The sequence below is a fragment of the Chiloscyllium plagiosum genome, chromosome 41 (genome assembly GCF_004010195.1).
Source record: "Chiloscyllium plagiosum isolate BGI_BamShark_2017 chromosome 41, ASM401019v2, whole genome shotgun sequence".
Lineage (NCBI taxonomy): Eukaryota > Metazoa > Chordata > Chondrichthyes > Orectolobiformes > Hemiscylliidae > Chiloscyllium > Chiloscyllium plagiosum.
Window position 1 is genome coordinate 4,079,403 of NC_057750.1, and position 20,416 is coordinate 4,099,818.

Consider the following 20,416-nt stretch of genomic DNA (forward strand, 5'->3'; position numbering starts at 1 on the left):
TAAGGACTTCAGACCTTGGTACATGAAGGGCTGGAAACTGTATGAAACATCTTTTGGTTATGTCTCAACAAGAATATTAAAGACACCCAAGAGTGGAAGGTACTGCAAGGTGATTTAGTTGATTTTTATTATACTTTCTGTAATTTGGTTTCTTAATACACTTACAAATTTTATGAACAAATATATTTTTGAGGGAGAGAATAAAAGCAAAATCGAACAAAACTGAGATAAAGTATCATTGTTTATATAGCTAGTTAGACCATTTCTAGTTTGTACAAAAGATAAAATAGTGCAGGTGAAAATCTGAAGCCTCAGCAGAAAATATTGGAAATGTTCAATTGGTCAGGAAGCATCTGTAGAAAGATAAGAGGTTTGGATTTGAAATGCATGGATTTTTAAAATCTGTCTCGTACTTGTTCTCCCATTTATAATCATTGCAACAAAGATTTGTGGCATTTCCTCTGGGGTTTTGGGTGGTTCATGAACATTTGCTGATAAAAGGAAAATGAAATTGTAGGTTCCAGATTTGTTACTAAACTGATCTGGGAGCATGTTGGCATGTGTGTCCAAGGATTGTTAAAATGTTGAACTTAACAATGACTGAATAATTTGCAATTATGTTTTTGTTGATCTATGGATAGTTTTAAAAATTTTACTCCAATCTTTGGGTGCCATGTAACAGTTAAGTTAGTACTAAGTGCAGTATCAGTATCTCCTTTCAAAATTTTTTTTTTGTTTCTGGGCGGCATGGTGACTCAGTTGTTAGCACTGCTGCCTCGCAGCACCAGGGTCCCAGGTTTGATTCCAGCCTTGGGCAACTGTCTGTGTGGAGTTTGCACATTCTCCCTGTGTCTGTGTGGGTTTCCTCTGGGTGCTCCTCCCGCAGTCCAAAGATGTGCAGGTCAGGTGAATTGGCCATGTTAAATTGCCCATAGTGTTAGGTGTATTAGTCAGAGGGAAATGGGTCTGGTTGGGTTACTGTTCGGAGGTTCGGTGTGGACTGGTAGGGCCAAAGGGCCTGTTTCCACACTGTCGGGAATCTGAACTAATCTAATCTATTCTTCAACTTCCAATGTTTTAATAGACATCACTTATGCTATTCAACTCAATTTGTGTAATGAGCACATCAAGCAGTCTGAGGGGGTCATCCAATGTCAGTAAAATAGAGAAGCTGGGGAAATAAATTGAACCCAGGGATGTCATAACACAGTATTTGTCTTAGATTAAGTACTGTAGGTGTTGGTGTGGGAGCTGAGTGACATTAATGGTTTGCTTTTGTCACTCATCAGTATTCTGCAAAGGCAAGTAGGTAGCTGGCAAATTGTGACAGGAGCCCTGTAGAGGTAGCAGTTTTGCGCAGGATGAAAAATTTTCATCCTGAAGTCCAGCCTACTTAGAGCCCGTCTCTTGAAGGAAAAAGGCTGAAGGCAAGGTTTGCCAGAGTTGGGTGTAGCTTATGCAAATCTCTTGCAAAGGTGTAGGAAGGACTAAGAATAAAAGACAAACAATCTAATGTGTGACTTTAACAATTTGAAGATTGTTAACAATTTGAAAAATTTGGGGTTGAATTGGATATCTTCCTTGCATTTTGAAATGAATGAAACTGTGACTCTCTTGATCTGCAATGGCCTTGGTTCCCTGAGTTGCACCCCATATTTTACATTGCATTTAATTGAGTTTTCTTTTTGTGCTGACTTAAAAATATAGTGTTTGGGTGGATATATAGTGGGGCTAACTGCACTTGTGAAAGTTGTTTTTAAAACTGACTTTTTTATGGTTTCTGAAATGATTCTATTAATGTCTTGGTGAGAAGGAGATGATTACTTTGCTTTTCAGTATGTGCCAAAGTATTCTTGTAAAGGCTGAGTGTTGATTGTGGAAAACTTGATACTGTGTGCTCCATTTCTGTCATCTGGAACATCTTATGAACTTGTTCATTGTTCCTTTGACTATACTGCTGTACCTAATCTGAAGACACTCAAGGTAACTTTTTAGGTGCTCACTGAGAATGTTTCTATGGACAAGTGTTGGTACACGATTTAGTTCATAGAATGTTCTAGAGTCATAGAATTTTACTGTGCAGAAGGAGGCCATTTGCACTGTTGTTGGTACTGGCTAGCAAAAATGCTACCCAGCTAGTCGTCTTCTATGGAGCATTATCATAGAGCCTAATCACATTTTTAAAAAATTGTGTACTATTTACTCCATTGTGCTAGAGATGCACTCCCTTCTCCCAAACAAAGAGCAATCAGGCAGCAATGAGGGCAATTGTAATGTGATTACTCGATGGTTGTGGGGAAATGAACCCATCTGGTTTTCATTATGGATGCAGTTATTGGGTTATATCATTGCTGTTATTTCATGGGGAATGTTTGAACAATAGGGTGTCCTCCCCCATTTCCCCTTTCTTTTGAAAGTTTAATTTAAAGGGAGAAGTGTGGGAATGTTTTGATCCTTGCTAGTAATTGGTCATTTCACGGATGCTCCTTCAGAGTGTGCAACAGAATTTGCTGGAGACTACTAAGTGGGGACATACACCAACTTCTTTATCCCTCACCGTTTCTCTCTACATCTCGGCTGTCACCTAATGCATATCAATAATTAATGTGTTATTTTTGAGGTGTGTGATGACTAGAGTTCTTGCAGTTTCTGTCCACTGATTTAAGTCTACTGTTGAGAATTAGAGACTTACCTTGATTTCTAGTTGTTGTGAAGTAAAACAGAAAAAACACAATCGAAATATGTATAATGGTTTTATTAAGAATTGAGGTAAGACCTTGCATTATGTATTATCTCATGATTGCAGCGAGTTCAGAATGTTTTACCATGTTAAGGTGCTATTGTTTGGAGGTCTAGTCAACATTGGAATGTAAGAAGCACATTGTTTTGTGTACAGCAAGCCCACACAAAACAGCAATAAAATAATGAGCACATTTGTTTTAGTGTTTGAAGAATAAAAATTAACCAGGGTGTAAGAGCTCGTGACTTTCTCACAATTTAGTGCTGTGATAATTTGCACTTCTACCTGAGAAGACAGATAAAGCCATGCTTAGAGACACATCTGAAAGATGACATTTCCTCCAACTGTGCAGTTCACTGCTCTAAATTAAATCCTATGCTGAGCACATTAACTAGATGAAAGAATGTGGGAGTAATGCTAGACTCATCATTGTCAATATTTAGACAAGTAAATCAATTGAAGAAAAGTTTTTATAAAATGCTGTGCTTTGAGGATAAAGATGCAGTACAAGTCTACATGACCATAAGTATAGGAACAGGAGTAGACCATTTGGCCCCCTCCAAGTCTGCTCCACCATCCAATTGGATCGCAGCTGATCTAACATGCTTCACGTCCACTTTCCTGTCCATTCCCTGAAACCCTTGATTTCCCCTACTGATCAAGAATCTTGTCTATCTCCTCCTTAAGTATACATGACAACTGTGCCCCCACAGCTCTCTGAAGGAAAGTTTTCCAAATAATCTTGCCCTTCTGAGGAAAAAAAAGTTCCTGTTCATCTCGGTCTTAAATTGGCACTCCTTTATTCTGAGACTATGCTGTCTGTTCCCAGACACACACACACGGGGAAACATCACCTTCTAAGCATTTACCCTGTCAAACCCCTTAAGAATGCTTTGTTTCCATGAGATCACTCTTCATTCTTCTAAACTTCAGTGAGTAGAATCCCAACCTGTTTAGCCTTTCGTCATAAGACCATTACGTACTAGAGATCATCCTAGTGAATGTTCTCTGAACTGCCTTGAGTGAAATCATTTCTTTCCTTAAATAAGGGGAACCAAAGCTGCTGTCAGCACTCCAGATGTGGTCTCATCAGCAATTTGTGCAGCTGTAATAAGACATCCCTACTTTTATATCTCAACCCCCTGCATTAAGAGCTAACATTCCATGAGCCTTCCTGATTACCTGCTGCATCTGTGTGCTAGCTTTGTGTTTTGTCCACAAGTATCCCCAAGTTTCTTTTGTGTTGAGGCTTCTGCAGTTTTTCTTTATTCAAACAATATGCTGTTATTTTGTTCTGTAATCCAAAATGAACAAGCTCACATTTGCAAACTTTTTGCCAACTAACTTAAACGCCCCCTCACCCCATTTTAAGAGGGGGGGGGGTGTGTCTGTGGCCAACACACTCTTTGGATCTGAAATATCCAGAGCCTCAGGCATTTTTTTTTAATTGAATGTAATTTTGGAACAATTAAAATCGGAGAGCTAGAATTGGAGTAATGCAGTTGTCTTGGTTGTCGGGTGAATGAACTCTTTTATGGCAATTTGGAGGGATTTGAAAATACCAACGCTGATTTTACATTGATTCGTGCAGAATCAGATTCTGCAAGTTAGAACAAGGGCAACAGTTACGGTGAAACAAAATCCAATTGCTAGAGAATCTGGCAGCATTTGTGGAGTGTAAGAGTCAATGTTTTGGATCCAGTGACCCTTTTTTCAGAATTTTTTTTCCCAGTAGAATTTTCTTTGTTTTTCTTTAGTTTTGGTGACATCAGATTTGGAGTGAGCACAATGTGGGAGACATGCGAGCAGTGTCTTAGAGCAAGCAAGAACTTTAGGACATTGAGTGTTTAAAAAAAAGGTGCTCAATGACTGAAATTAAAAACAGAATGCTACAGATGTTGGCAATCTGAAATCAAAACGAAATGCTGGAGGTCTAAACTTGGCAGGTCTGGCAGTAACTGGAGGAAGAAAGTTATTATTCTCTTGAGTCTAGTATGACTCCTGCTCAGAACTATATGTAATTGCAAACCTTGTATGGATTGTATTTAAGGCTGTGCAGTGCATTAATTTGACTAGTTCTCTTTTATTCTCTCCAGTCCATCGTGCAATGCAGTAATAGTTCAAAGTGAACAAATTGATTTAATTTATTATTGTCATATATGCAATGAAAAGTATTGTTTTGCGTGCTATCCAGGCAAATCATACCTTAGATAAGTGCATCAGGGTAATAGAGCAGGATGTAGTGTTGGAGCTACAGAGAAGTTGCAGAGAAATATTATCTCTACTATGAGAGGTTTGTTCAAAAGTTTGCCAACAGGGAAGAAGCTGTTCTTGAATCTGTTCTCAAATTTTCATATCTTCTGTCCTGTGAAAGAGTGTATAACTGGAGTGGTTGAGAGGGGTCTTTGATTATGTTGGCTCCTTTCCCGAGGCAGCATAAATGGAGTCAGTGCATGAAAGGCCGGTTGCAAGATGGGTTGGGCTGTGTCACAACCTTCGGTATTTTCTTGCAGTCTTGGGCCAAGCAGTTGCCATACCAAGCCATGATGCATTTAGATAGGTTGCTTTCTATGGTGCTTCTATAAAAATCGATAAGAGTCCTTGTGGATGTGTTGAATTTTCTTAGCCTCCTGAAGAAGTTGAGGTATTGCTATGCTTTGTTGATCGTAGCATTGATGTGGATGGTCCAGGTTACCAGCGATATTTACTCCAAGAAATCTGAAGCACTCAACATGTCCACTTCAGTACCATTGATGACAGGTCTGTCTTCCTTTCCACTTCCTGAAGTCGATGACTAGCTCCTTTGTTTTGCTGACATTGAGGGAGAGATTGTTATCTTTACATCATGCCACTAAGCTATCTGTCTCTTTCCTGTACTTTGTCTTGCCTTTGTTTGAGATCCGACTCACTACATTGGTGTCATCAGCAAACTTGTAAAAGAAGTTCAAGCTGAATTTGGCCTGCTCAGTCGTGAGTGTATAAGGAATATAGTAAGGGACTGAGTATGCAGCTTTGTGGTGTTGAGGATTATTGTGGAGGCAATGTTGTCTATGCTTACTGACTGTGGCCTGTGGTTCAGGAAGTTGATACAGTTGCAGAGAGGGGGTAATAAAGTCCTAGGTCTTGGGGTTTAGAGATGAGTTTTGTTGGAATCATGGTATTGAAGGTGGAGCTTAAGTCAGTTTCAAAAAACACAGTCTGATGTAGGTGTCCTTTTTATCCAGATGACCCAGGGATGAGTGTAGGGCCAGCAAGATAGCATCTGCTGTGAATTGTTGAGACATTCGGGGAATTGTAGTGGTTCAAGGCAATCTGGAAGGCTGAAGTTGATGTGTGCTATGACAGTCCTCTTGAAACACTTCATAATGATGGATGTCCGAGCCACTGGGTAGTAGCCATTAAGGCTCACTGCCTGATGTTTCTTTGGCACCGGGGTGATAGTGGTCTTCTTGAAACGGGTAGGAACCTCCAGTCTGTGAGTGCTCCCACCACCTGGTCTACGCAGGATCTGAGTGTGTGACTGAGTTCTCCATCCAGGCTGGTCACTAATTGAGCAGATACATACCTAACTCTGGATATAAACTGTTATGTCTTTAAAGTGAAAACTTTCTAAACAATGTAAATTTAATTATATAAAAGATACAAAGTAAAAAAAGCAGGAAATTTGTTTTTAGTTGAGATTCCAAGCAACTGTGATGTTAGGGAAATTGAACAGGTTAGGAATTGTCTGTGGAGAGAGAAATTAAGTCAGACTTTCTTCAAGCACCTAAGGTATAGTGTTCAGCTGTTTGTAGAATTTTCTTAGCTGATGAACAGGTTAGAACAGCATTTCACTCACCCAGCCAAGTTTAAGATTCGGATCTGGGCTGTCCGACTAGCACTCAGTTAAATTTTTTTGACTGATTTCTAATTGCTAACTGGTCGCAAGCACCAAATTGCAAATAGTTTTGGAAACATTTATTTGGAATCATTCCTTTTTTTTCCTTCTCCTGATTATCTCATTAGTATGAAGCAGAAACCCGTGAAACCACAATTAAATTGCGTTTGAACTACAGGCCATACTCGGACTCTGAGGGTTTACAGTTGTTTAAAAATTAATCAGCTACTAAATGGGAATAGCAGATATTACTTTAAATATTTTAAATGGTGGTTGCATTGCAAGTCCTTGTGAAGCTACTTGGCTAGACTGAGGCATTAATGCTATTTTCAGATCTGATTCTCATCAAATAATCTAGGAAAACCCATGCCAGTAAATAGGGAATTAGGAGAGATTCAAATCAAAACAATACTCTTCGGCCAGGTGGGAGGGGAGGCCATTATTTTATTTTTCAGATTACAACTGCTACTCTAAACCATCTGCTATTGTTTAGGCACCTCCAATGTCTTCCACTGGCACCCCAAACAGTGGGAAGCAGTTGGGGTTGGATCATTTGTGCAATATGGTAGCCCGCAAACCTACCAATGCACTGAAACAGCTAGTGATGAACCTAAAGGACCCTGTACCAACAACCAGCAAAACGGATGTCATTTCCAAAATACCTTGCAAGGACTGTAACAAACACAAGTATCCTTACGTATAGATGAAGAAGGACACTCTTGACTGGGACAAAACATCCGTCCTAGAACAGGCTCAACAGAGACACACGCACGGGAATTCCTAGAGGCCTGGCATTCAAGCCAGAACTCTATCAATAAACACATCTATTTGGACTCATTTGCCAATTTCTGAGAAAAAGAACTGGAAATGATATCACCCACCTGAACAGACCAAGGCAGAGAATAGAATGTGGGACTGGACGCTCACTGATGATGTTACCTAGCATGGTGACGAAATATCTGAGAATAAACCTACCAGCTCACTGAGCAAACTTACAACCTGAACTTCAACCTGAGCTACAAATCTTCTCAAAAATCGCAATAAGATACAAGATGGTAATCCCTCTCCTTGGCCAAAGTTAGAAAGTCTAACTTGGGAAGCTTTTTTTCTTGTCTCTGTTTTGACATTTATTATTACTGTTTTAAGTTATTTTGTGCCTCCTAATCCCAAATGTGCTGTTCTACAATGTGTATGGTTTTGTCTTCCATCCCAATTTTTAGAGTATGAAATCCATAAGACATGGGAGCAGAAAGAACGCCATTCGGCCCATTAAATCTGCTGCGCCATTCAATCGTGGCAGATTGGGATTGAAAAACCTTTTTCTCACTTTTTCCCAATAACCTTTGATCCCCTTGGCAATCGAGAGTTTATCTCTCTCTGTTTTAAATATACTCAGTAACCTATCCTCCACAGCCTTCTGTGGCAGTGAATTCCACAGTTTCACCACTCCCTGACTAAAGAAGAGATTCAGATTCTCCGCAGCCTCCTGCTTCACATTAATTCTTTCCTATGATTCTTAAGTGATGGGGCAGATCTCTGTTCCAGTCTCCAGCTGGCAGTCCCCTAGATAAATTTAGGATTCCCTGCCTGTTTTTTCCTTGTGGTGATTAACTTTGCTATTTCTCTATGATGCTTATTTAAAACAAAACTGCAGTATTGAGACTGGCATTTATAAAATTAAGCTTGGTATGATTTTAAGAGTACTCATGGGAATTAACAGCATTTTGTGCTGAAACATCAGCATATAGCTTGACTAAAAATGCAGTATTTAAGAGAAATGCATTCTGTTAGTGATGCTGTACCTGCCAACTATTTTAAAGTTGTGACTGTAGCTTCCCTAATTATCATCCCTAAACAAAGTAACAAATGCTTATATTTTTGTCGTTTAGTTTCAGATTTTACATGGAATTGAAGCACTGCATTGCTCCCTCGGGTGGACATGAAAGTTCCTGTGGTGTATTGAATAATAATTTATTTAATGTAAATTTTTAAAACAGACCTTATCTGGTCATTTGTTGGATGGTTGTTTTTGGATCATAGAATGGTTTCATGTTGTTGCTCAGTGGAAATGTCTGTACCTCCAGGCCAGAAGATCTGGGTTCAAATACTACCTGCTTCAGAGGCATGCCCTAACGTAGCCAAGCAGATTTAAGAAAAAAATAGTCCAGTCCAGCTTTCTCTGTGCTGTATTCAGCCCATTGTGTATACTCCAGAGTGATTTAGTTAATCCAATTGCTCTGCTCTTGCAGGTGGTTTTGTGTAAATGGACTGCGTTTCCAAAGTATAACACTGCAAACTTACTTGTGACTGAAGTTATTTTTAGCTGTCTCTGTACAGGTGAGAGTTTGATTCTAAAGGAAACACCAATCAGTTCTGAATTTTTAAAAATCTTTTAGGATGGCTGTGAAACTGTACATCGTAGTATTCCTTCTTCAACCATCAGGCAAAAGTTCTGTTAAGTTATTTAAATTGATTATATAGGATGACAACATGTTTGAGGGTATGAGGACAACTCCTTTTTGCTTGTCAGATTGTGTGGTGGGACCTCTGTCCGCAATCTGGCCGATGAGTCTTCTGTTTAATCTTATACCTGAAAGATAGCAGCCAGTGTAGGTTAGGCCACTGTTGGAATATTGCGTGCAGTTCTTGTCCCCTTCCTATCGGATGGATGTTGTGAAACTTGAAAGGGTTCAGAAAAGATTTGCAAGGATGTTGCCAGGGTTGGAGGATTTAAGCTATAGGGAGAGGCTGAATAAGCTGGGACTGTTTTCCTTGGAGGCGGAGGGGTGACCTTTATAGAGGTTTATAAAATCATGAAGGGCATGGTTAAATATCTCTCAACACCAGGTTATAGTCCAACAGGTTTAATTGGAAGCACACTAGCTTTCGGAGCGCTGCTCCTTCATCAGGTGGTTGTGGAGGCCACAATTGTAAGGCACAAAATTTTTAGCAAAAATTACAGTGTGACGTAACTGAAATTATACATTGAAAAATATGTTGATTGTCTGTTGAGTCTTTCACTTGTTCAAATACCATGATAGTTTCACTTCGTTCATGTGTAAATCACAAAACTTTTTTTAAAAAATACCATTCTCAGGTTAACTGTAGCAATTGGTGTTAGCTAGACAATATGTTGAAGGTGTTAGCCCCCTGTGTTCTGTCTATGCCATGATGTTTAGATTGATTCTAATCTAAAAATGAGATAAGAGTTTTATGTGAATTCATCCAGTTTTTGAGCAAAGTACAATGTAACTCTGCGAGTACAAATTCACCACAAAATATGTGTGTGTGTGTCTGGGTTGGGGGGTTGAGTGTGAGAGTGTATATGTGTCCCAGTTGAGGCCCTCCCTATGGGTATGGAACTTGGCTATCAGCCTCTGCTCGGCCACTTTTCGCTGCTGCCTGTCCTGAAGTCCGCCTTGGAGGATGGTCACCCAAATGTCCGAGGTCGAATGTCCTGCACCACTGAAGTGTTCTCCAACTGGGAGGTAACACTCCTGTCTGTTGTGCGGTGCCCACTCATTCGTTGCCGTAGCCTTTGCTCGGTTTCCCCAATGTACCATGCCTCCGGGCATCCTTGCCTGCAACGTAGAAGATAGACAATGTTGGCTGAGGCACGTGAGTACCTGCCATGTACATAGTGGGAGGTGTCCCCACGTGTAATGGTGGTATCCACGTCCCCACACTGACATGTCTTGCAGCGCCTATCGTGACAGGGTTGTATGGAGTTGTCCTGATTGTTCGCAAGCTGCCCAACTATGATCTGTTTGAGGTTTGGCGGTTGTTTAAAGGCAAGCAGTGGAGGTGTGGGGAAGGTCTTGGCGAGGTGCTCATCCTCATTTGGAAGTATATCGCTTTTTCCTCCAGTGTTGCTGGGTCAGAATCCCCTCCCCACAGCAAGTGGACTGCAGCAGTTCAAGAAAACAGCCCATCACTCCTTTCTCAAGGGTAACTAGGGACAGGCAATAAAATGCTGGCCCAGCCAGTGATGCCCTCATCCCACAAATGAATAAAGATAAAAAACACTGCCTTTGATCCATCATGACTCTGAAGGTTCATGTTTCTTTGTCACAGAGCTAATGACAAAGACCTCATTTAACGTGGTGAAACAATGCCACAATAAGTCTGAGAGACTTGCTAATGCATTATAAAACGAGTTCTTACCACTGGCTGCTGGAAAGCTCAAAATGCCTCAACCGTAAATTTCAACTTTACTCCCACTGTCGGGAAGCTGATCCTTTGCTTCCTGCATAAATAACACTATTGCCTTCCTATTTTCTTGCTGTCATGAGTGGTACAGGAGTTTTGTCAGGGTCAGATGCTGATGGGGACAATGATATTGTAATATTTCTGGCAGAGCCCTAAAACTCTGGGGATGAGAGTCCAAATCTCACCTGGCAACCAGAGAAATTTAAATTCGATTCTTAAAAATCTAGATTTGTAAAGTTAAAAATCACACAACGCCAAATTATAATCCAACCGGTTTAATTGGAAGCACTAGCTTTCGGAGCGCCGCTCCTTGATCAGGTGGTAATGAAGGACCACCTGATGATGAAGGAGCAGTGCTCTGAAAGCTAGTGTGCGTCTAATTAAACCTGTTGGACTATAACCTGGTGTCGTGTGATTTTTAACCTCGTTTTTCTTGGCAGATCCTTGAGAGGGGTGTTGGGGAATGGCTCTGGTTATTTAAACCATAGTTCAACCAAACACTAGCAAGATTTTTTTTTCTATTCATTCTCCAGCTCTCCGTCTTGCTCTGTCTCCCCCTACCCAAGTCAGTATCGTTCATGATTGCAGGCTCAATATCCTTAATTAAAGTATTGGACTATTTCCTGTTGTGATTGTTCTTTTGGCAGGTATATTAGAAAAGTAATAAACATATTGATCAAACTGCAGTCTTTTTAAATCTCCTCTTGCTGCATATAAATAACAAAACATAATTTATATCTACTTTGTAAAGTGCACTGCACCAAATCTTTGCAAGATGGTAGTGAAAGGAAGACACTTCAATTAGCGTAAACCAACTGAGCACAAAGCATTACTCTCAGCAGTTTTGGGGTGTCATAGTAACTTGCTCTATGTACAAGAGCTAGTGTATGGTTTCTAAATTGGATCATTGCTTTTAGTAATCAATTGTCATTTTTAATCCTTTTGTCAGATGGCAGTGGTGGTGCCAAGGTCTCATTCTTTAGATTTAGCAAAGCAAGGCTTAAGTGAAGTTGATTTTTTTTTTGGCTGCCTTTTCCCCTTCCTTTCTTCTTTCTTTTCTGAAATTAACTTAATCTCAGTTCTTTGCAGTTGTAACCACTAAGGTAGAATCAAGAACTGAATAATTAATATGTGATAGGTTGTTAGCAGTGCTGGTTTTCAATGTTTGTTTCTTGACAAATTGAAAATAACAAGTGAACCCAGTAAGATTTGTAACAGTCAGGGATTTGAGAACTTTTTTTTAAACGTTTGTCATGAAGTTTAATTTTGTTTGCAGCTGGCTTTGTAAACTCTTCATTGTTTTGTTTTTATGCCACAAATAGAGAACCTGTGGGTTAGTAATGAATCTGATCACTTGTCCATCACCTTCTGGAATAGTTGCTCCAAATAGTGATAGTTTTGTGGAATTTAAAATGCATGTGACCTTTGCTAGAAAGCATTGCTTTGTGTGAATAGAAAAATAGCAGAAATAAGTGCATATTAGCAAATTGATAAACAAGAATAGAACTTGTATCATTGAGGACAGAACAAAACCATCAACTTGCACTTTGTATACTTAGTGCCTGTCAAATCCCCAACAGCTTTACAGTAAACTAACTACTTAGTGTACTGTCACCTATGGTTTGAAACTCCATTGGAGTGTCTGCCCTTTCATGAGCAAGTTGTTAGATAGATTCTAAACTGGTTAAAGGTGTCTTTTTGTGGTGTTCAGTATAGAATTTCAAAAATTGTTTCTGGCGCCTTGATGGCTTGGTGTTTACTGATGATATGTTAGGTGTTTGTAAAATGAAGCTTGTAGCTGAGATTAACGGAGTACCTTGTAAGCCTTTCATAAGTACAAACCTATATTTAGTTTGCTAGAATTAGCACCTCGTGTGATGTTTAATGTGCACTTGTCTTTACAGCACCCAAACTTAAAATGACACCTGGAAGCTTTTTTTTCAGGATCATGACAATATAGGGTTACTGACTGATTACAGTTGACATATTCCAATTAATACAGTTGTGAAGCATTAGTTTTAGCCTGCTCTGTAACAGGATTCATCTGTGGCACGAAATATTGAAAAATGGGCATCTTTTCCTGAAATTAGCTGTTTTTATTCTGTTAAATAATATGCCTGTAAAATTAGTGTGTTTTAATTTTATTTAATTCTTGCATTGCCCTCAGTTTTAACTGTTATTGGTTTGGCAATTGCATTTGGTTTTTGCTTTTTATGAACATGTGCTTGTCATATTAATTATTTAAATGTTTGCTCAAATTGCCTCACGCCTCCTTACTTTTCGTCAAGCTTTATTTTGCTTTTGTGGCATATGATTATTCAGTGAAAATGAAGATCCACTCTTTTTCATTTGTGTTGTGTTATTCAAACTGCAGTGTGTCAAGACACTAGAATTTTAAAATTGAAGATGTGGCTGCTCGTATGTACTTGGAAAACAAATTTATGGATTCTCTGAGGTATTGGGCATTGATAGCTGAATCATCTGAAGTCTGATCAGCCAGTTGCAGAGACCTAATCCTGTAATGTTTCACAAAGGTATTAAGTTGGAAAGGACAAACTTAAAATTCCAGTATTGTGATTGACTGTCAACCTGACTTGGTACAATTGGCAACTCTTCCTTTTGGAGACATCAGAGGTCAGAATAAACGTAATGAACTGAACCACCTGTTTAGTTTCAAGTACTCAGCAGTGTCTGTCAGCAGTGAGGCTGAACCCCAATAATGCCCTCTGATGAGCTAGCCATAAGTTCTGTTGCTGCTTGTAGCTATAACCACGAGAGGATCTGCTCCCAGTGGTATGTCAGGCTCGTCGCTGGAGCACCATTCTCTTGCATCCACTTTAGCCTGTCTGTAAATGTTGTGAAATGTCCTGAAGAAGGGCTCATGCCCGAAACATCGATTCTCCTGCTCCTTGGATGCTGCCTGACCTGCTGCGCTTTTCCAGCAACACATTTTCAGCTCTGATCTCCAGCACCTGCGGTCCTGATTTTCTCCCTGTGAATGTTGTGATGTCTGTTATCCACCGACACCTCGGTTGACCCATCCTTTCTGCTGCCTCCACTTGTCCTCCAGAAGAAATCTAGCTTTGATCAAATGGAAAAATAGTTACATTTTCTGTTTGGATGTCATGAGTTCTTTAGCATTTTAAGCATTTGACTTGGCATCCACATTTGCAAGGCATCTATTTTCTTCCAATGTTTATTTGTTGTTGAGCTTTCTGAGGCTGTCAGTGCAGTGGACAGAACATGGCATCTTGTGAGTTGTAATGGCTTGGGGAGTGTAGCTGTCATCATTTGCATAGGCTGGCGCAGCATTGAACAGCCCAACTAATCATGAAAAAGTTAAATTATGCCAAAGGTTGTAATTTTAAAAATAGCTTGTGCTTAATGTTGCTTGCTGCTTTCGTTAGGGGAATAAGCAAAGGAAGGAAACGAAAAGAAACCCAGCACAAAATAATGTAAGCTTTCTGAGTCTAAAGCATAATGTCTTTCAAAACAGAACCACAAATAGAAAAAGGTTAACCTTACATATTGTAATCAGAGTCACAATATATTAAGTTATGGTGATGAAGAAAATTTACATACTAATGGAGTGACAGGAAAGACAACTTGGCATTATTTAGTACAGTGAGGTTTTTTTTGTAAGTGTAGTTTTACTGTAATGTAGGAAACATTTAACTGAGTTGGTGAACAGCAAGATCCCACAAACAGCAACATTATAAATGGGCAAATTTCTTTTAGTGATTGGGTTACTCTGCACTACTAGCTGCCCATTTAGAAAGAATTTGAAATTGGAGAAGTTGCACTAAAGGTTGACTAGGAAAGAGAATCATTATAAAAACAAATGCTGAAAATACTGTGCTGTCAGACCTGCTCAGTATTTGCAGCATTTGCTTTTACTGCAGAAGCCAGAAATGTTAAGTATTTGGCTTTTGGATGAGAATATATAGTTGAAAGATAAAGTACTTGAAGGTAGGAGTCATATTGCAGGAGGGAAGCCAGGGCTGGTTGTATGAGCAGAGGATGTTGATGGAATTTTATTCTACGAGCTCTCAAGGTTTTACCAGATGAAGTTACATCTGTTGGTTTCTTTTTAATCTGCAAAAAGGGGTATAAGTCTAGAATTGTTTGCTTAAAGCCTGGATCAGAAGAAATGTTTTCAGCTAAGGTTGTTTTAGAATGTGAAGTGCATTATCAATTTGACTGGCTTCAGCATGTATAGCATTGTATTTGAGGGGAATTGGATTTTATTTTTAAAAGTTGTACAAACGTTTTGGATACACAGAAGACCAGATGGAGGATTCAGATGCATTCCCACAATATAACTTGCACTAAGGCCAGTATGATGTGTTGATGGCTGCCACCCGGACTGAAATTTCCAAGGAATATGTTTCACTTCTGTGGAAGGAATGCTGAATAGTGGGAGAAAACATTGTTAGGGTGAGAGGTCACTAAGTACTGTATTAATTCCTCCAGCTAACCTCCTTGCAAGAGGCTAAGTCTAAACACCAAGATGTGAAGTGGCCTTTGTTTTTGTTTGAAGTGCTAGAACACACTTAGCACTTTGTTTTGACACCGAGTTTGAGGAGTGGTCTTTGATGGAAGTAGTGGGTAAACTGGATAGTCAAAGAAGAAAACCTTTAATTGCTTTTCCTTCAGTGAACAGGGTAACCCCACTCACTAAAGTCATAGTCCTTGGTAAGCGTGAGCCTTTTATTGGTTAAATGACTGGGTAATTGTCTAGGCTGTTTCAGAAGGCACAAATGGCCAGATGCTGTTGTGTAGGGAGAGTCATATGTTGACTAGACCAGGCATGGGCAGCACGTTTCCTCCTTTCAAGTGCATTAGTGAACAGTTACTTATGGCCATATATTCTAAATCCTACTTTATCTATTGAGAGTTCGAGTTTATAAAATGCCACTGTGTGCTTAGAATTCACTGGCTTATTATTTATACATTGCAAAGCCAATTTGAAGGTGAAGGCCTTGTGTTCTCCTCAATTGGCAGTTTCTGGTTGAAGATTGGCTTGACTTCATCTTGCTGCCCCTTTTACTCCATTTAAGGTTGCTTCAGTATTTACCTACCTGAGACTTGGCAGTAATTACCATGTCTCTGAAAGCTGTGAAAAAATTTTCAGTTTTTTTTTGTTGGAACAAATGAATGAACCAAACCCACTTTCTCATTCCATGCAGATTACTTAAAACAGTGCCAGAGGCAAGATTTAGTGAGCTCTCAGTCTTAGTGACTTGATTCTTTTTTAGTTCTTCAGTGTTAATGAACCTTTCCATAAATGGAGCCCAGTATTGGGGGAAAATGGAACAAATGGTACAGCTTCTCATGTGTTTAATGCTGTTGAACATTTGTGGTAGGTGGAGTTATTGGTGGGGAGAAGTAGGGAGCAGAAAGGAACAGCAGGAATGCGGCATTATTTTGCAAGCTGCGTAGGGTGCTGAAACTTCAAACCAATCATAACTTTTGTTCCATTTTGAAGCTATTAAATTGTGCTGCCCATGTTGCATTGACCAAGGCAGTGTCCACTATCACAACACTGAACTTTTTGACATTGTTTTATTCAATGTTATTTTAGAGAGCCACTAATTTTCTCATTACTCTCTCTCCAATCAGTGGAGTTGTCTTCATTGTTAACCACCAAATCACCAAATGGTTGGGGAGAGCTTAATTTGTGACCTTTCTCTTGAGAACTTAAGGCGATCATCAGCATGAAACATTTTTCTCTTTCCACATTTCCTGTTTGTGAACTTTTTTAAAAATGTGGTGTTTCATAGTCACACAACTGACTCTTGAGTCCACCTAGTCCTAGTCCACGCTGACCATTATCCCAAATTCAAGTCGCACCTGCATGCACTTGGCCCATATCCCTCCAAACCTTATCAAAATGCCTTTCAAACATTTGTACCTATACCTGCATCCACCACTTCCTCTGGCAGTTCCTTTCTACACACTAACCACATTCTGTGTAACAACAAAAAAATTGCCCCTCGTGTCCTTTTTAAAATCTTTCTTCTCTCACGCTCTCGCGCGCTTTCTCGCTAATCAGGGATAGTATCACAACTGCAGAAAGGGAGATCGTCGAAGAGGGTTGATTGACAGATTCAGTAAGGGTGGAAGTCAGCAACAGAAAAGCAGCAGTCACTTTATTCAGAGTTTTCTACAGGCCCCCCAGTAGCAACAGAGACATGGAGGGCAGGTTGGGAGGCAGAAATGTGGAGGTTGTTTAGGGAGCACTTGCTGATACTGCTGGACAGGTTTGTCCCCCTGAGGCAAGGAAGGGAAGGTAGGTTGAAAGCATCTTGGGTGACAAGGGCTGTGGAATATCTCGTGAAGAGGAAGAAGGAAGCTTACTTAAAGTTGAGGTGGTAAGGATCAGATAGGTCTTTAAAGGGTCATAAGGTACCAAGGAAGGAACTGAAGAATGGACTTAGGAGAACTAGGAGGGGATGAAAAAGCTTTTTGGGGTGGGATTAAGGAAAGCCCTAAGGCGTTCTACACTTAGGAAGAACAAAAGGATGGCCAGAGTGAGTGTAGGGCCAGTCAGAGATAATGGAGGGAACTTGCACCTGGAGTCAGAGGAAGTAGGGGAGGTCCTTAATGAAAATTTGCTTCAGTATTCACTACTGCGAGGGGCCTTGATGTTTGAAGACCACATGAAACAGGCTGATACGCTAGAACAAATTGATGTTACGAAAGAGGATGTGCTGAAAAGTTTGGAAAGCATAATGATCGATCAGTCCCCTGGGCCAGATGGGATATATCCAAGAGTACTTTGATGATCTTTGTGTCCTCACTGCCCATGGGAGTAGTACCAGATGATTGGAGGGTGGCAAATCTTGTTCAAGAAAGGGAATAGGGATAATCCTGGGAATTACAAACCAGTCAGTCAGTGGTGGACAAAGTATTGGAGAGGATTCTGAGAAACAGGATTTATGATTACTTGGAAAACCATAGTTTGATTTGGGATAGTCAGCATGGCTTTGTGAGGGGCAGGTCATGCCTCACAAACCTGATTGAATTCTTTGATGTGACAAAACACATTGAAGGTAGAGCAGTGGATGTGGTGTAAATGGATTTTAGCAAGGTGTTTGATAAGGTTCCCCATGGTAGGCTCTTTCAGAAAGTAAGGAGGCATGGGATACAGGAAAACCTGTCTGTCTGAATACAGAACTGGCTGGCCCATAGAAGGCAGAGGTGGTGGTAAATGAAAAATATTTAGCTTGGAGCTCAGTCACCAGTGGCCTTCTGCAGGGATCAGTTCTGGGACTTCTGCTCTTCGTGATTTTTATAAGCGACTTGGATGAGGAAGTGGAAGGATGGGTTAGTAAATTTATCGATGACAGGATGTTTGGTGGAGTTGTGGATAGTGTGGAGGGCTGTTGTAGGTTGTAATGAGTCATTTACAGAATGCAGAACTGGGCTGAGAAGTGGCAGATGGTGTTCAACCTGGAAAAGTGTGAAGTAATTCACTTTGGAGGGTCGGATTTGAATGCAGAATACAGGGTTAAAGGCAGGATTCTTGGCAGTGTGGAGGAACAGTGGAACTTGGGGTCCAGGTCCAAAGATCCCTCCAAGTTGCCATCCAAGTTGATATGATTGTTGAGAAGGTGTATGGTGTGTTGACTCTCATTAGTGGGGGATTGAATTTGAGAGTTGCAAGGTTATGCTGCAACTCTATTGAGTCCTGATTAGACCACGCTTGAAATATTGTGTTCAATTCTGATTGCCTCATGATTTTGAAGGAGAGGGTGCATAGGAGATTTACCAGGATGCTGCCTGGACTGGTGGGGGGGCTAGGACTTTTCTCATTGGAGCAAAGGAGGATGAGAGATGACTTGATAGAAGTGTACAAGATGATGGGAGGCATGAGTGGATAGCCAGAGCCTTTTTCTCAGGGTGGAAATAACTATCATGAGGGGGTATAATTTTAAGGTGATTGGCGGAAGGTGTAGGGGAGATGTCAGAGGTAGGTTCTTTACACTGAGAGTGGTGGGTGCTTGGAATGCACTGCCGGCACTGGTAGGAGAGTCAGATACATTAAGGACATTTAAGTGACTCTTGGATAGACACAAGGAAGTTAGTACAATGAAGGATATGTAGGTTAGTCTGATCTTAGTAGGATAAAAGGCAGCTACAACACTGAGGGCCGAAGGGCCTGTAATATGCGGCCTGTAATATGCTGCACTGTTCTGTGTTCTATATTCCTTTAAAAATACACCCGCTGGAGTTAAATCCTACCACCCTTGCAAAAAGACTCTTGTCGTTCACTTTATCTATGACCCCTCATGATTTTATAAACCTCAAGGCCACCATGGAACCTCCTATACTCAAGTGAAAAGAAATCTAAGCTTTCCAGCCTATTATAATGCAAACCTTCCATTCCTGGCAACATCCTGGTGCATCTTTACTGAACTCTCTCCAGTTTAATAATACTATCCCTAAAATGGAGTGATCAGAACAGTTCACAATACTCCAGAAGAGGCCTTACAGATGTCCTTTTAAACCTGATTATGATGTTCCAACTCATGTTCTCAACATCTGAGCAATGAAAGCAAGCATGCTAAATGCCACCTTAACCGCCCTATCTACCTGTGACACAACTTAGGTCTAAATCTCAAGATGTCTCTGTTCTCAACCCTACCCAGGGCCCTGCCATTATTTGTATAAGTTCTGCCTTTGTTTATTTTAATAAAATGCAATACCTCACATTTATCCAAATTAAACTCCACCTGCCGCTCCTCAGCCCATTATAAAATGATCTTGATCAGTTGGGTCAGTCTTAGGTTACCTTCTTCACTGTCCACTATACCACCAATTTTGATATCATCGCCAACTTGCAAACCATGCCTCCTGTATTCCCACCCAAATCATTTTATATAAATGACAAACAAAAATGGACCCAGTACTGATCCCTGTGGAACACTGCTGGTCACAGGCCTCAAGTCTGAAAAACAACACCCCACCCTCACCCCCTAACCGCTATCACCCTTTGTCTCCCACTGTAAAGCAAATTTTGTATCCAATTCAGCAAGCTTATCCTGATTTCTTGATTAGCCTACCATGTGGAACCTTATTGAAGATTTTACTGAAGTCCAGGTAAACAGCATCTACCACTCTGGCCTCATCAGTCTTTTTGGTTACTTCATTAAATAGCTCAATCAAGAGACATGATTTCTCTCACACAAAACTATACTCACTATCCATAATCATTCCTTTCTCCCCCAAATGCATCTTTCAGAATCACCTCCACCAACTTACCCACCACCAGTTTCAGACTCTCAAGTCTACAGTTTCCAGGCTTCTCCTTGCACACTGCTTAAAGGCACAACATTAGGCACCCTCCAATTCTCTGGCTCCTCACTCGTGGTTGTGGATGGTACAGATGTATTTGCTAAGGGCCTCGCAATTTCCTCCATACCTGCCCACAAGGTCTTGGGATACACTTGATCAGGTCCTGGAGATGTATCCACCTTTTGTTTTCAAGACCTCCAGCATTTCCTCTAAGGTAATGTGAACTGTTTTCAAAGGATCAATATTTCCCTGAGTTCTCCAGCCTTTATTTCTTCTCCTCAGTAAAAACT

At 40.4% G+C, this 20,416-nt stretch overlaps 1 protein-coding gene across 3 annotated transcripts in view; it reads left to right on the plus strand.

The window, feature by feature from the left end:
- sipa1l3 (signal-induced proliferation-associated 1 like 3) overlaps window positions 1-20,416 on the plus strand; it is a 240,262-nt gene that overhangs the window by 19,227 nt on the left and 200,619 nt on the right. The gene's annotated exons all lie outside the window — the stretch shown is intronic.